The 16,891-nt window shown below is 42.0% G+C and overlaps 1 long non-coding RNA gene across 1 annotated transcript; it reads right to left on the reverse strand.

Moving 5' to 3' along the window:
- Positions 1 to 5,096: 5,096 nt before the first annotated feature.
- LOC138851781 (uncharacterized) lies at positions 5,097 to 14,180 on the reverse strand. Its single transcript, XR_011391393.1, has 2 exons — positions 14,041 to 14,180; positions 5,097 to 11,347 (listed from the first exon to the last, which is right to left on the reverse strand). It is a non-coding gene; the product is annotated as an uncharacterized lncRNA (long non-coding RNA).
- Positions 14,181 to 16,891: the final 2,711 nt, after the last annotated feature.

Below are 16,891 nucleotides of genomic sequence, written 5' to 3' on the forward strand. Positions count from 1 at the left end.
GCGAGTGAGTTGAGCTGTAGGCCTTTGTGCAGCCGGCAGTGCATGACCAGTACATGATTTTGTCTCTTGTCTACCTAGAAGCTAGTGTTTGTTTCTGCATAGTTATACTAGGGGATACACCCTCTTGGATACAGGAATTTCTGTGGTGCAGGCAGGTCACTAATATCGATTGAATATTGCAAGAACTAAGGCTCCCGGTTGCACGTGGTTTCTGAGGGGAAGTCCAAAGGGGCTAAGCTTAGGGAGGTTGAAGACCAGAATAGACTCCACATCACCAAGTAAGTTCGTCCTTTAAACGTGCATGCAGGCGAGATTTCTTGCAACATCAATCATTTATGAAAATCTGTCCTATAAGCCACTTGTGAGGTGAGGTACCGCCCTCAGAGCTCGGTGTCAGCAGAGTTTGCCAGGGTAGGCGACTCACGTGGAGGCAGTCCAGACAAATTTTCACATTATTACCACATTTAGAGAGTGGAGCTATGTATGTTGTTCTTTGTAACTGTGGGATGACTCCTGTGTCCATGATCCCTCTCTATAGAATATTTAAGGCACCTGACAGGGGCTTCTTGCAATTCTTGATGAACGAAGAGTTCCACGAGACTGGGCCTGGGGCAGAGTACATGGGCAAGCCATTTATTGCTATGGTGTTAGGATAATATCGGAAATTCCTGAATTAACCAAATTTTGAGTCTCGGTCATAAAGAAGCCATTTTGAAAATCGACCCTAAGTCTGATTAGCGACTCACTAAATACCGAGTGATACTGGGACTTCAGCTGTCACTCATTTCTTTGCTGTCATCTATGTAAGTCCCATCTCTTTTAGGCAATACTGGATTTGGTTTTTGTCCTAGATTTGGCGTAAGAAAAAAGTATTTGTTTTTTTTTATTTAATTTATGGCTTTAAGCTATTCCTGTGATTCTTGGCTCCTGCATGATTCCTTAATCTTAAGTTCAACATTTGCTATCCTGGGTGTTAGTGGACTGGTGTGGGTCACATCCTGGGTGTTAGTGGACTGGTGTGGGTCACATCCTGGGTGTTAGTGGACTGGTGTGGGTCACATCCTGGGTGTTAGTGGACTGGTGTGGGTCACATCCTGGGTGTTAGTGGACTGGTGTGGGTCACATCCTGGGTGTTAGTGGACTGGTGTGGGTCACATCCTGGGTGTTAGTGGACTGGTGTGGGTCACATCCTGGGTGTTAGTGGACTGGTGTGGGTCACATCCTGGGTGTTAGTGGACTGGTGTGGGTCACATCCTGGGTGTTAGTGGACTGGTGTGGGTCACATCCTGGGTGTTAGTGGACTGGTGTGGGTCACATCCTGGGTGTTAGTGGACTGGTGTGGGTCACATCCTGGGTGTTAGTGGACTGGTGTGGGTCACATCCTGGGTGTTAGTGGACTGGTGTGGGTCACATCCTGGGTGTTAGTGGACTGGTGTGGGTCACATCCTGGGTGTTAGTGGACTGGTGTGGGTCACATCCTGGGTGTTAGTGGACTGGTGTGGGTCACATCCTGGGTGTTAGTGGACTGGTGTGGGTCGCATCCTGGGTGTTAGTGGACTGGTGTGGGTCACATCCTGGGTGTTAGTGGACTGGTGTGGGTCACATCCTGGGTGTTAGTGGACTGGTGTGGGTCACATCCTGGGTGTTAGTGGACTGGTGTGGGTCACATCCTGGGTGTTAGTGGACTGGTGTGGGTCACATCCTGGGTGTTAGTGGACTGGTGTGGGTCACATCCTGGGTGTTAGTGGACTGGTGTGGGTGGCATCCTGGGTGTTAGTGGACTGGTGTGGGTCACATCCTGGGTGTTAGTGGACTGGTGTGGGTCACATCCTGGGTGTTAGTGGACTGGTGTGGGTCACATCCTGGGTGTTAGTGGACTGGTGTGGGTCACATCCTGGGTGTTAGTGGACTGGTGTGGGTCACATCCTGGGTGTTAGTGGACTGGTGTGGGTCACATCCTGGGTGTTAGTGGACTGGTGTGGGTCGCATCCTGGGTGTTAGTGGACTGGTGTGGGTCACATCCTGGGTGTTAGTGGACTGGTGTGGGTCACATCCTGGGTGTTAGTGGACTGGTGTGGGTCACATCCTGGGTGTTAGTGGACTGGTGTGGGTCACATCCTGGGTGTTAGTGGACTGGTGTGGGTCACATCCTGGGTGTTAGTGGACTGGTGTGGGTCACATCCTGGGTGTTAGTGGACTGGTGTGGGTCACATCCTGGGTGTTAGTGGACTGGTGTGGGTCACATCCTGGGTGTTAGTGGACTGGTGTGGGTCACATCCTGGGTGTTAGTGGACTGGTGTGGGTCACATCCTGGGTGTTAGTGGACTGGTGTGGGTCACATCCTGGGTGTTAGTGGACTGGTGTGGGTCACATCCTGGGTGTTAGTGGACTGGTGTGGGTCACATCCTGGGTGTTAGTGGACTGGTGTGGGTCACATCCTGGGTGTTAGTGGACTGGTGTGGGTCACATCCTGGGTGTTAGTGGACTGGTGTGGGTCACATCCTGGGTGTTAGTGGACTGGTGTGGGTCACATCCTGGGTGTTAGTGGACTGGTGTGGGTCACATCCTGGGTGTTAGTGGACTGGTGTGGGTCACATCCTGGGTGTTAGTGGACTGGTGTGGGTCACATCCTGGGTGTTAGTGGACTGGTGTGGGTCACATCCTGGGTGTTAGTGGACTGGTGTGGGTCACATCCTGGGTGTTAGTGGACTGGTGTGGGTCACATCCTGGGTGTTAGTGGACTGGTGTGGGTCACATCCTGGGTGTTAGTGGACTGGTGTGGGTCACATCCTGGGTGTTAGTGGACTGGTGTGGGTCACATCCTGGGTGTTAGTGGACTGGTGTGGGTCACATCCTGGGTGTTAGTGGACTGGTGTGGGTCACATCCTGGGTGTTAGTGGACTGGTGTGGGTCACATCCTGGGTGTTAGTGGACTGGTGTGGGTCACATCCTGGGTGTTAGTGGACTGGTGTGGGTCACATCCTGGGTGTTAGTGGACTGGTGTGGGTCACATCCTGGGTGTTAGTGGACTGGTGTGGGTCACATCCTGGGTGTTAGTGGACTGGTGTGGGTCACATCCTGGGTGTTAGTGGACTGGTGTGGGTCACATCCTGGGTGTTAGTGGACTGGTGTGGGTCACATCCTGGGTGTTAGTGGACTGGTGTGGGTCACATCCTGGGTGTTAGTGGACTGGTGTGGGTCACATCCTGGGTGTTAGTGGACTGGTGTGGGTCACATCCTGGGTGTTAGTGGACTGGTGTGGGTCACATCCTGGGTGTTAGTGGACTGGTGTGGGTCACATCCTGGGTGTTAGTGGACTGGTGTGGGTCACATCCTGGGTGTTAGTGGACTGGTGTGGGTCACATCCTGGGTGTTAGTGGACTGGTGTGGGTCACATCCTGGGTGTTAGTGGACTGGTGTGGGTCACATCCTGGGTGTTAGTGGACTGGTGTGGGTCACATCCTGGGTGTTAGTGGACTGGTGTGGGTCACATCCTGGGTGTTAGTGGACTGGTGTGGGTCACATCCTGGGTGTTAGTGGACTGGTGTGGGTCACATCCTGGGTGTTAGTGGACTGGTGTGGGTCACATCCTGGGTGTTAGTGGACTGGTGTGGGTCACATCCTGGGTGTTAGTGGACTGGTGTGGGTCACATCCTGGGTGTTAGTGGACTGGTGTGGGTCACATCCTGGGTGTTAGTGGACTGGTGTGGGTCACATCCTGGGTGTTAGTGGACTGGTGTGGGTCACATCCTGGGTGTTAGTGGACTGGTGTGGGTCACATCCTGGGTGTTAGTGGACTGGTGTGGGTCACATCCTGGGTGTTAGTGGACTGGTGTGGGTCACATCCTGGGTGTTAGTGGACTGGTGTGGGTCACATCCTGGGTGTTAGTGGACTGGTGTGGGTCACATCCTGGGTGTTAGTGGACTGGTGTGGGTCACATCCTGGGTGTTAGTGGACTGGTGTGGGTCACATCCTGGGTGTTAGTGGACTGGTGTGGGTCACATCCTGGGTGTTAGTGGACTGGTGTGGGTCACATCCTGGGTGTTAGTGGACTGGTGTGGGTCACATCCTGGGTGTTAGTGGACTGGTGTGGGTCACATCCTGGGTGTTAGTGGACTGGTGTGGGTCACATCCTGGGTGTTAGTGGACTGGTGTGGGTCACATCCTGGGTGTTAGTGGACTGGTGTGGGTCACATCCTGGGTGTTAGTGGACTGGTGTGGGTCACATCCTGGGTGTTAGTGGACTGGTGTGGGTCACATCCTGGGTGTTAGTGGACTGGTGTGGGTCACATCCTGGGTGTTAGTGGACTGGTGTGGGTCACATCCTGGGTGTTAGTGGACTGGTGTGGGTCACATCCTGGGTGTTAGTGGACTGGTGTGGGTCACATCCTGGGTGTTAGTGGACTGGTGTGGGTCACATCCTGGGACAAAACTGACCTAATTTGCGGGAAATGCTCAGCATAACAAGGGACTTTCTATATAGTAGTATGTCACTGATGTCAGCTATGTATCTGTATACCTTGTACATGTACTGGTATACCTTGTACATGTACTGGTATACCTTGTACATGTACTGGTATACCTTGTACATGTACTGGTATACCTTGTACATGTACTGGTATACCTTGTACATGTACTGGTATACCTTGTACATGTACTGGTATACCTTGTACATGTACTGGTATACCTTGTACATGTACTGGTATACCTTGTACATGTACTGGTATACCTTGTACATGTACTGGTATACCTTGTACATGTACTGGTATACCTTGTACATGTACTGGTATACCTTGTACATGTACTGTATATACATGTACTTGTACATGTACTGGTATACCTTGTACATGTACTGGTATACCTTGTACATGTACTGGTATACCTTGTACATGTACTGGTATACCTTGTACATGTACTGGTATACCTTGTACATGTACTGGTATACCTTGTACATGTACTGGTATACCTTGTACATGTACTGGGGATGTGGAAGGCATTCAGGCTTAATTCGGGGAACTGGAGCACAGATCCAATTCCCTAAATCAAGAGCCCCTCACCAACATCAAGGAAGTTAGGAAAGTAAAAAAAATATAAGAACATTTTCAGAGAATTTATTTTACGAAATGAGGAGCTCATTACATACTCTTAAATACACATTCACTCTCATTCATTCACCTTGTGAATTAATGGTCTTTACAGGCAAGTGAAACGTACATTTTACACACATTAATCGTTCAAAATAAATATATAATACTTCAAACGTGTAATTCAACCTTGGCAAATACAGTTTATACTTCACATGTGCCAAATGCTTTGTGTGTAACATAGCTACATTATGGATACCATACAAAATGTATTCATGGGATGCGCTTAACCCGTCAGGGTTATACAGCACCTGGGTAATGGAATCAGGTTTGATCTAAGGGAGGAGAGGCTAGTATCAATACCCTTCAACAAGAAGCTTTCATTAATACCCAGGCAGTATTGCCCCTTGAAGGACTACCACACACGTATAATTGCTGGCCTCAAATTTTAGTCGGAGTACATAACTAACAGAACACAAATATGGCCAGTGAATTAATTCTCATTTGTAAAAACAGGCTATGCCCATGAGGGCCGTCCAGCACCACACATCAGCAACCGTTCAATTCTGTATGGAAAACTTTACATATAAATATTAAAATGTCTTGCATCAATATATACGCTCATTTTGACATACCATCTTTTATCAGTTTATGCAAGTTTCATTTTGCAATAAGTAGTACAAGGTATACACATTATTTAATGGTACAAAATGATTGTTACATTTTACCTAACAGTTATATTCAGCCCCAAGGAACTAATGAGTACCATTAAGTATGGTTTTTCCGGTTCTTCACAGCTAGTATATTGCCAACTTTGAGACAATCATGTAAAATTTTGTCTCTCTCTCTCAATAATAATATACATACATATAATAATAATAATCTCTAAAATGCTTTTTAAGTTGTATTAAACTTAAAACTTTGCAACTGTTGATGGAAAACTGAAAATAACTGTTACAAGTTCAGTATCTTGACTGTTGTGGCCGAGTTCACGTATGCTCAGGAAATGTAATTATGAATTCTCTACTAAATGGTAAAGGTAGGAAATGTATTTTATCATCATTGTGCTATAGTACTACATAAACAATTTTACCCCCTGGTTCACAGTAGCATTAATTAGTTAACATTTAGTAGATCACATTGCCAGAGACGTGATGGAATGACTGGGATAGTCTATGTTGGGTAGGGAAGAACCGAGCATAAGAGCAAAGTCAGAGGATTGAATAAGTGAAGAAAAAAAAATCGGTGCTTTTAAGGCAGGGAATGACGAGGTAGGTTGTGGTAGAGAGAGAACTCAGTTAGGGATGGTAGGACATAAGGAAGAATAAGAGGGGTAGGTTAGTGGGTGAAGAAAGAGGTACTAAGGTTTACATAAAGCATAAATATAAAATCAAGTGAATATCTTCCATGTTCCTAGATAAATGAGGTTAACTCACTGTAGATGCAAGAAATGGGCTGTGGTTCTCCCCAAGAGATTTGTGCAGTTTAACTATCATCTAAGGAATGTTGCCATTTACCACATATTACTGCCATCACATTCAGATTTAATTCCTATAAGTAAACAGCTGCTGCTCTCATCTTACTCATTCAATTCTGTTTCTTGCATTGTAGCATTTCCTGACATTTCTCTCTGACACTGCTGGGTATTTATTTTCTGTTTATGTTCCCTTGTCTAAATCCTCTAAAGTAATAAACTGTGCTCAATATGGTTTAATACATTTCCCATGTTTTGTGTAACATGTTCAAGGGAGAGTGCTAAGCCCTTAGGGGTCAAAGTGAAACTGAAGATAATCAGGCTTGATTCAACAAAGGTAATCAGCACTGCAGAAATAATTCATCCAGATACTATAGTAAATTTAAATGGCTCCTGAAGTCTTGTAAAAGGAATGGTTCTTAAAGTCATGACAGAATGTTTCATGTATCAATTTAATTTTCTTACACTTCTAATTGAAGTCTTAATTAAACTTTTAGCTTTGCATGTTCTTTCTCACTTGAGCTTATAGCTGTTCTTTGGCAAAGTTGTTAATATTGTAACTAAAACAAGTAAAACAAGGGTGCATACTGGTAGCCATCTTAGAATTAGTGCCTTAAGTGTCATAGCATAAACTATTACGTTAACTTTACACCTACTATTGTCAACTTTTCTAAAGTGTTATAAGTTGCCTTTACTACAATTTGAGTTCATAGCTTAGATATGTCAATGTATTTTTACAAAATGCTATATCTGCTACCCATTTTGACATTAAATAACTACAAGCAGACAGGAATAGAGAGATGTATTAATGAGAGTAAGGAAATACTTGAACAACAGTAGTCACTTAAGTGACAAATATGATGACGGAAGAGTAACTAGCAGAGTTCCACCAGGATCAATGATGCACCCATTTTGTTTCTGATGTATATAAATAACCTATTTAAAAGGGGTTAACTTCTACATATCCTTGTTTGTGGATAATGCCGAACTAATGAATTTACAAACCAAAAACAGATGAATAATGATTGCAAAAAAACTGAATACTTTAGTGGAGAGAGAACTATTAATTATAATTAAATAAAGCATTAAACTGGGAATGAGAACTAGATTTTATTATTATTTTATTAACACATTGGCCATTTCCCACCAAGGCAGGATGGCCAGAAAAAGAAAAAATTTCACCATCATCCACTCCACCACTGTCTTGCCAGAGGTGCAACTTACACTAGTTATAAAACTGCAACATTAACACCCCTCCTTCAGAGTGCAGGCACTGTACTTCCCATCTCCAGGACTCGAATCTGGAATTTAACCAAAGCAAAAGCAAATTTATGAAGCTGGGAGAAACAAGGATTTTGAATACAAACTAACATCTGTGGAGTGGAAACCACTCAAAACTATTACCCCAAACCTCTCTCCTGAGATGCATTTAAGTGAAGTAGCATCAGCAGCACAGGTTAAGCCTGCACGAGCAGTATTCAAGTTATTAGATATTCATCCCTAGAGAGGTGTTATGATGCCAGTGAGGGGGTCTTGAGTCAAGGAAGTGCACTGTTCCTACAATTGGAGTGAACCTGGCTGCCTCCAATTCATGTCCTATGTGACCCCTACAGATTTAGTACTTCCCAACCTACTAAAACAGTGAAATGTTAAATGCAAACGAGAGCACAAAGAGGAACAAGCCACAAAAAAATGATTACTTAGCTTTAAGTTGCTAGAGAACAAGAGGAATCGTGATAACGTAGTATTATGGGAATACAGCAGAGACAAGAAAAAGCTCTTTTAAAAATAACAATACCAAGGGTGGAGACTGAACTCATGATGAGTGAGCTGTAAAACTCCACGTCAGCACGTAAAGGCTCTTGACTAGGGATGCAAAAAAAAACGGAGGACAGAGGAGTATGGTCAGAAATTACACAACCAAATGAGCCACAGAGATATTAGAAAATATTTCCTCAATGCAATATTGGTAAATTGGTGGAATGATCTAAGCAGTGACACAGTGGAAGCAAACTCCATACAGGAGTTCAGTAGTAGTTATGACAGGGCTCAGTCATGCCAACTGCAGCTTCGAGCCCATGGCAAGTCAGTCCTAGTGTTGCATCCATTGTGCCATGCTGGCCCAAGAAGATTCACCCAACTAGGCGTACTTCTAAAACACCATTAGCCAGCATGGTATGGTGAATAAAATAATGGTCTGCTAATTTAAAGGACTAGCTTGCCATAGGTTTGAACCCCCTATTCAGAGAGATTTCTTTACAAGTGTCAAAACGATTTTGCATGTCAATCATGTCAGTTAAAGTTAAGAAGCTGGACAAAGATGGAACACACTCCCATAAAAGCACATTTGTAATTACAGTCAAATCCCCAATACATATCTGGAATGACATTTATTGTATTCACAAAAACGCGCTAAAACCAACTGAATTATTTGCAAGTTTCAAAGAAAAAAAATATGTATTTCCAACTCCTTGCTTCTCCAGGGAGAGAATGGACTTTGCAAGCTTTTCGTTTTTCTGCAATTTTTTTTACATTGTGATTTTTTTTTTTATTGACAAAGTGATACCAAAAACCTTTCCAGAAAGTGGTAGGTGCACCTCTTGAGTACATGAGTAAGCATTACTAGTCGGTGTACTCTCATCACTAACAATATACAACACAATTTAATATAAAATTTTACCAATACATATACAGCTCTCAAATTCCCCGAGAAACAAATAAGTCTAACTCAAGGAAGATAACTTCACGTGGAATGTGACCGCCCATTACGTAGTTTTCCTTTGGAAAAAACTCGTGTCAAAAATGCTCTCAACATTACACTATTTCCACCAAACCAAAGTTAAATAGGTAAATTTATAAAAATATATTAACATTTATGTATATTCACATTAGCAACTCATTTAATATACTGCATCACCCATTTCAGTAACAAATTTTGTCAAAACAATAATATGAACCTTGTAGATAATTTTTATATTTTATTAATTTCTTTTCAATACACATTTAGCATGAATCCCACTACTGACGAGGGCTCCACGTTGGCTTGTCATCACAGAGCACCACAAGGGCTCCACGTTGGCTTGTCATCGCAGAGCACCACAAGGGCTCCACGTTGGCTTGTCATCGCAGAGCACCACAAGGGCTCCACGTTGGCTTGTCATCGCAGAGCACCACAAGGGCTCCATGTTGGCTTGTCATCGCAGAGCACCACAAGGGCTCCACGTTGGCTTGTCATCGCAGAGCACCACAAGGGCTCCACGTTGGCTTGTCATCGCAGAGCACCACAAGGGCTCCACGTTGGCTTGTCATCGCAGAGCACCACAAGGGCTCCACGTTGGCTTGTCATCGCAGAGCACCACAAGGGCTCCACGTTGGCTTGTCATCGCAGAGCACCACTTACATGACAATGAAGTTAAACTGTTTTCATCTGGGAAAACAATGTGGCTTGTAACAAAAATGAAAGTTATCTTGTATCAAAACAAAAAAAATATAACGATAAACTTGTTGGATATCTTTGTATTAACTACAAGGTCAGATCTATTATCAATTCTACTAGCATAAGAACCTCATGCAAATACAGCACATTACAACATTAACGAGTAACTTTGGAAAATATAGTATTGAAAACTAATAACAAATTTTCTCAACATTATGTAAAGTATCTTGGGAATAAATACAGTAGTGGAAATGACCTAGCTACTGATGAGCCACACTTGACGAGCACTTGTGATGAATGTTAAGGTTTGCAGCAAGTGATGGTGACTTGTATCTTGAATATAGGTGTAACACTGGTCAGTGTCATGAATGATCCCACAGGGATTAAAAAAAGTGAACAAGACAGCAAACCCTTGACTTAAAGGGCCAAAGGGGCAGCAGTTGGCCAGTAATAGTGAATGTGGTGGATGGATAAGACTATTCCAGTGACTAACAGTAACAATGAGCTTCATCCGCTGTTTACGAATTGCCTGACTCTACCAATTTTGCTCCATACTTCTGAAGCAGCTAATTTGTTGTGTAACCCATATCCATCCTGTGGATAGTAGCACAAGAGCACAGGTCTTTTGTGTATCCATATGCTCTTGCATTACCATCCACAGGATGGACATGGGATGCACAGTAGACTAGCCGCTTCAGCGGCAAAATAACAGCAGGCTAAAAAGGGCCTATGAATGAGGCCCTCTTTAGTCCGCTGAAAAGTGCTTCAGAGGTAGATCACAATAAGACAGTGCTCTTATTTTAGCCATGTGGGTCCATTTATGCCATTGATTTAGAGTTTCATTAACCCTTACATAATTTCCTATAGGAAGGAACAATCAAAACGTATAAACATTTTTTTATGTTCCACATCAAAATTTTATGTTCCACATCAAAATTTTATGTTCCACATCAAAATCTTCAATGATATTTGTAAGGTTTACAGAAACATTTAAAGGTTTGTGCTTAAACATATTTATAGACACTAACCCAAGTCAAAACTAAGAAAAACTGGTTAGTTTTCACTCTGAATAATCTTTTTGAAGTTACTCAAGAGGTGGTCAGGAAGTCTTGTTAAGTCCTCCCAAAAATAATATTTTAAAATACATTCACATTTGGTTGAAATAGGAGATCTTTTTTTTTTTAAAACGTTGCATTATGATCAATAAAATAATGCCTTTTAAGTTCTGAGCTCGTAGGGATCACTAGAACTTGACAATAGCATTAAAGTTGTGATCAAGTCATCAGTGACGACCAGCCGAAGATCTGCGAACAGGCCTCATAACTCATTGTGGCTGTTCTCGCTTTTCTCATCTGCAAGGAAAAAATAAATATTTATGACATGTAACTCATAAACAACTGAAATTAATAAATTAAAAGTACATTTACAGTGCTAAATAAGAGAAAATAAACAGTATAACAATATGAATTCATGGAATATAACTGTTAACTTGCCAACCAGGGTCAACACACCTGATGCCTGGCGGGTGTGTGAACAGCATATGGATGATAAAAATGACAAAAGCAGAGGACACATACGACCATGTTAAACCTGGATAAGTCATCCAGAAGGGGCGGACAAGAGCTGAGGAACACAAGCAAAATTTTGCTCCAAAAATCAATGCAAGGGATTCTTAATTTATAAGCTTAATTTATAAAGCCAAATATGAGAAAAAAATGATAATTCCAGTATGGCAGGAATAACACTTGGCATTCATTTGAATTATATGCCATCTATAATTCATCAGGACAAAGAAGCACTTGTTGCCACAACAGTACACTAGGTATGACTGTTTAATAAGTAAAGCTTCATCAAACAAAACTCTGCAAAGGAGAAAATTTCACCACTTTTTTTTTTTTAAGAAAATATTACCAAAATTTAAGTTAAAATTATCGTCAAATTATTAGACGTCGAGGAAATAAATTTTCACGAGGTCTGAAACACCACACATCCACACCTCTGGTCAGGTGTGGATGTGTGAATGATTATTATCTTTGTAACTTGTTCAGCTGACAAAACTTTGGAGTCCAGTCCCTAGACCCATTATGTACCTCTGAAATCTTCTGACTACCACCCACAGGATGGGTATGGGCTGCATAATAAACATATTAAACTACAGTGGATCCCCGGTTTACGATATTATTTCATTCCAGATGTTCAGGTGCCAGTACTGAACGAATTTGGTCCCATAAGGAATATTGTGAATTAGATTAGTCCATTTCAGACCCCCAAACATACACGTACAAACGCACTTACATAAATACACTTACATAATTGGTCGCATTGGGACCTGATCGTAAAGCGGAGGTCCACTGTAATTGAAACACCAAGACATCATCTTCATTTGGTAACTTAAAATTACTGTACCTGCCTTTTGCTGTTGAGCATTTTTTAAATATAATTTTGGCTTGCATTTCCCTTACACCTCTCTCGTGTGTACACTGAACAAGTCGATCTTGTTAAGTCTTCAATTGGTTATAATTACAGAGGCCCATTACAAATTATATACTCTTTCAAGTAACTAGACAGTACAGTGGACCCCCGCATAACGATCACCTCCGAATGCGACCAATTATGCAAGTGTATTTATGTAAGTGCGTTTGTACGTGTATGTTTGGGGGTCTGAAATGGACTAATCTAATTCACAATATTCCTTATGGGAACAAATTCGGTCAGTACTGGCACCTGAACATACTTCTGGAGTGAAAAAATATCGTTAACCGGGGGTCCACTGTATAATCTATGTAACATGTCAAGATATCTTATTAATGAAAATAAGATAGCAAGTATATTAAACAAATTTCCTAAATTTGCTTGTAACAGACAAGTGAACTGCAGATGTACATCCAGATGTACTCCCGTTACCCCTTTCAGGGCCTAGATCCTAGGTTTTTTGTGTATCTATCCGTATGCTCTTGTGCTACTGTCCACAAGATGGATATGTGGTGCACAATAAACAAGCCACTTCGGTGGCAAAATCTTAATCTCTTTCAAGTAACAGCATTTAACACTGCTTCAATAGTAGTAGCCACTACTGACTTCCCATCCCCTTTACTCACTACAAGTCCACCATTCCACTCACTACTGGCTCCTACTGACTTTTCCCCTTCCCTCTAGTCACCATGGATAAATGCCCCTACCATTTTCCTTTCACTACTGACTCATTCGTATTTCCCCTCTTTTTCCCATCAGTCACTATTCACAAATAACCCACACATGGGATAGTGAAACTTGTGATGACATTTCGGTCTCCCATGTGAGAGTTATTTGTGTATTGTGCCTCTTTATTCCCATCAGTCACTACATACCTTCACCAATTTCCTTATTACTGGCCACCACAGCTAGTAAGTTTATTCAGGTATACACAAATACAGTTACTTAGATTATTATACATAGAAGCACATGTGTAGAGACCCTAGGATAACCCAGAAAAGCCAGACAGTGACTTATTTCCTGCTGCTACTTGACATTTACATGCAAGTAAAATTACTAGTTAAAGGAGAATAGTAATATCTTAAATAGTTACCCATTTATGAAAAAAGACATCTCTGGCAAAATTTATTTCATTTGTGAGTTGGTTTAGTGCTTTATTTGATTATAATTTCATTTGTGAAAAAGCACTGACATTCTGATACAAGTTTATTTTCTTTTTAACCTCAGTGATGATCTCCCACCATGACAGGGTGATATAAAAAAAAAAAAAAAAAAAAAACACTCACCATTACTCACCCAATCACTGTCTTACCAGAAGTGTGCTGACATCACTATCAGTTTACCCTCTTATTGTAATATCCCTATCCATCCTCCAGAGTGCATGCACTTCTCACCTTCAGGACTCAAGTCCAGCTTACCAGCTGTCCCTGTCTGGGCTGTCAATCTAGAAACCTGCCTGGGAAACTAGGCATTCAAACAATGCATGGAATCCCCAGCCCAGACCCACAAACAGGAACAAACTTTACTGAACAACGCCCTAAAAATACTTTGTTACAAAAACTATATAACTTACCAACTACATTTAAATTGGGTTCAGTTTCTTTCCTCCTGTCTCCTTCACTATTGTTTTCCTCTGATTCCTCTTCAAATATATATACCGATTCCTCAGGTTGACTCTCGTCTACTGCATCTCCCGCTTCTTCACTATCACCCTTCACGTCTTGCTCACCTGATAAAATGTACTACAAATAACATATGCAAGTTTGTTATATATCTATAAATATTAGGTATATACTCCATGGGGAAGGGGAACAGAATTCTTCCTCCATAAGCCATGAGTTGTAAGAGGCAACTAAAATGCTGGGAGCAAGAAGCTAGTAACCCCTTCTCTTGTATATACTAAATTACTAAATTTAAAAAAGAGAAACTTTTGTTTTTCTTTCTGGACTCCCCTGCCTTGATGGGATATGGCCAGTTTATCAAAAGATTTGGTATATGCAGATGCCATCCTTTATACAGATGTAGACAGCCTGTACTGTCAGAACAGACAGCCTAGCCGTCTGTTCTGACTAGTTCATATTTCGCGGCATTCAGTGCTGCCCTCCGCAGGCTCACCCAGGTCAGTGGGAGGCTGGGCCCATTCGCCCTCACTTCCCGGCCAACCGACCTGATAGGCACAAGTTCTCCCCCTCCATGGACTGGCTTGCGGTCATTCCCTCACACTGCCCATTGTGTACTCACTCCTATCCAATTAAAGCCAAACTAGTCCACGGCCGTATCATTGCTACCTATGCTACCTCCATCGGACACTAAACCACTGTTCAACAGCAAGAACAGTAATAACACAGATATTTATAATTTTCATCAAATTTTACATACATATTATAAAATATTCTATGTCAAGTGCTAAATTCATTGTGGGAGGGTCTATGTCTTATCTAACAACAGGTACTCTACACAGGTATCATAAATTTTATAACCTTTAATTTCCTCAGGCACAATTACATACATGTACTAAGTTTACTCACAGAACAAATGATTAAGAAAAAATTTGATATTTGTTATCACAGCTTAAGACTGTAAACTCGTACAGTAATTCTCGGCTCTCAGCCAGCAGGGATTAATATTAAGCTAAAAATAACTAAGAATGAGTAAATATGGCAGAATTTAGTTTCAACAGAACTTAGATTTTTATCTGTTAATGTAACTGGCTTTTGAAACTAATCCTTTTAACATTATTATTTTAGCAACAAGACTTCAAAAACTAATTTCAAACAGTACAGAATACTGTGCATGAATCTGACATTGTTACTATATTCAGGGGGAAAGTACCAAACTTTTTGGGGGTCACACAGTATGTACAGAATGGGAGATAATCAGGTTTGATCTCAGAAAGAGGGCAGCTCCAATTCCTCAGATCGAGAACCCTTCACCAGCAACAGCGCATCCCCATTGAAGAAGACAGTTCAATAAAAGTTGTAACTAACACCTCGGAGTATACAAACTATAAGAACATAAGAACATAAGAACGAAGGAACACTGCAGAAGGCCTACTGGCCCATGCGAGGCAGGTCCAAGTCTCCTACCGGCTTAAGCCAATGCACCCAACCTAGTCAGGTCAGGTCACATTGACTTAAGGGAGGAACACGGCAACCGACCTGGTAGCACAAGCTATCAGGTCTAACTCACACCCACCCACATCCACTCATGTATTTATCCAACCTATTTTTAAAGCTACACAACGTTCTGGCCTCTATAACGGTACTTGGGAGTTTGTTCCACTCATCCACAACTCTATTACCAAACCAGTACTTTCCTATATCCTTCCTGAATCTGAATTTTTCCAACTTAAAACCATTGCTGCGAGTCCTGTCTAGGCTAGATATTTTCAGCACACTATTTACATCCCCTTTATTTATTCCTGTCTTCCATTTATACACCTCAATCATATCCCCCCTAATTCTACGTCTTTCTAGAGAGTGCAGATTCAGGGCCCTTAGTCTATCCTCATAGGGAAGGTTTCTGATACATGGGATCAACTTTGTCATCCTCCTTTGTACATTTTCCAGAGAATTTATATCCATTCTGTAATAAGGTGACCAAAACTGTGCAGCATAATCTAAATGAGGCCTAACCAAGGATGTATAGAGTTGAAGAACAACCTGAGGACTCCTATTATTTATGCTTCTTGATATGAAGCCAAGGATTCTATTAGCTTTATTGCGAACACTTATGCACTGTTGTCTTGGTTTCAGATTACTGCTAACCAGAACTCCTAAATCTTTTTCGCAATCCGTAATATTAAGATCTACATTATTTAGTTTATATGTGGCATGGTTATTGTCCTGTCCAACATTTAGAACTTTGCATTTGTCTATATTAAACTGCATCTGCCACTTCTCCGACCACTGCATCAGTCTATTCAAATCTTCCTGGAGTGCTCGAATGTCCTCGTCAGAATGAATTCGACGGCCTATTTTGGTGTCATCGGCAAACTTGCCGATGTCGCTCTTTATGCCCTCATCTATGTCGTTTATGTAGATTGTGAACAGCAGGGGGCCCAACACTGACCCCTGTGGAACACCGCTCGTGACACTTCCCCACTCTGATTTCTCCCCATTTATGCAAACTCTCTGCTGCCTATTTGTCAACCATGCCTCTATCCAGGAAAAAATTTCTCCTCCTATTCCATGTGCTTTAATTTTCCTCAATAGTCTCTGATGTGGGACCCTGTCAAAAGCCTTACTGAAGTCCATATACACAATATCATATTCATTACCATGATCTACCTCCTCAAATACCTTAGTGAAAAAAGTTAATAAATTCGTAAGGCAGGAACGCCCCTTTGTAAAACCATGCTGAGATTCGTTGATTAATTTATGCTTTTCAAGGTGGCTACGAACTGCCTCGGCAATTATTGATTC

Source organism: Cherax quadricarinatus, unplaced genomic scaffold (assembly GCF_038502225.1).
Source record: "Cherax quadricarinatus isolate ZL_2023a unplaced genomic scaffold, ASM3850222v1 Contig2075, whole genome shotgun sequence".
NCBI lineage: Eukaryota > Metazoa > Arthropoda > Malacostraca > Decapoda > Parastacidae > Cherax > Cherax quadricarinatus.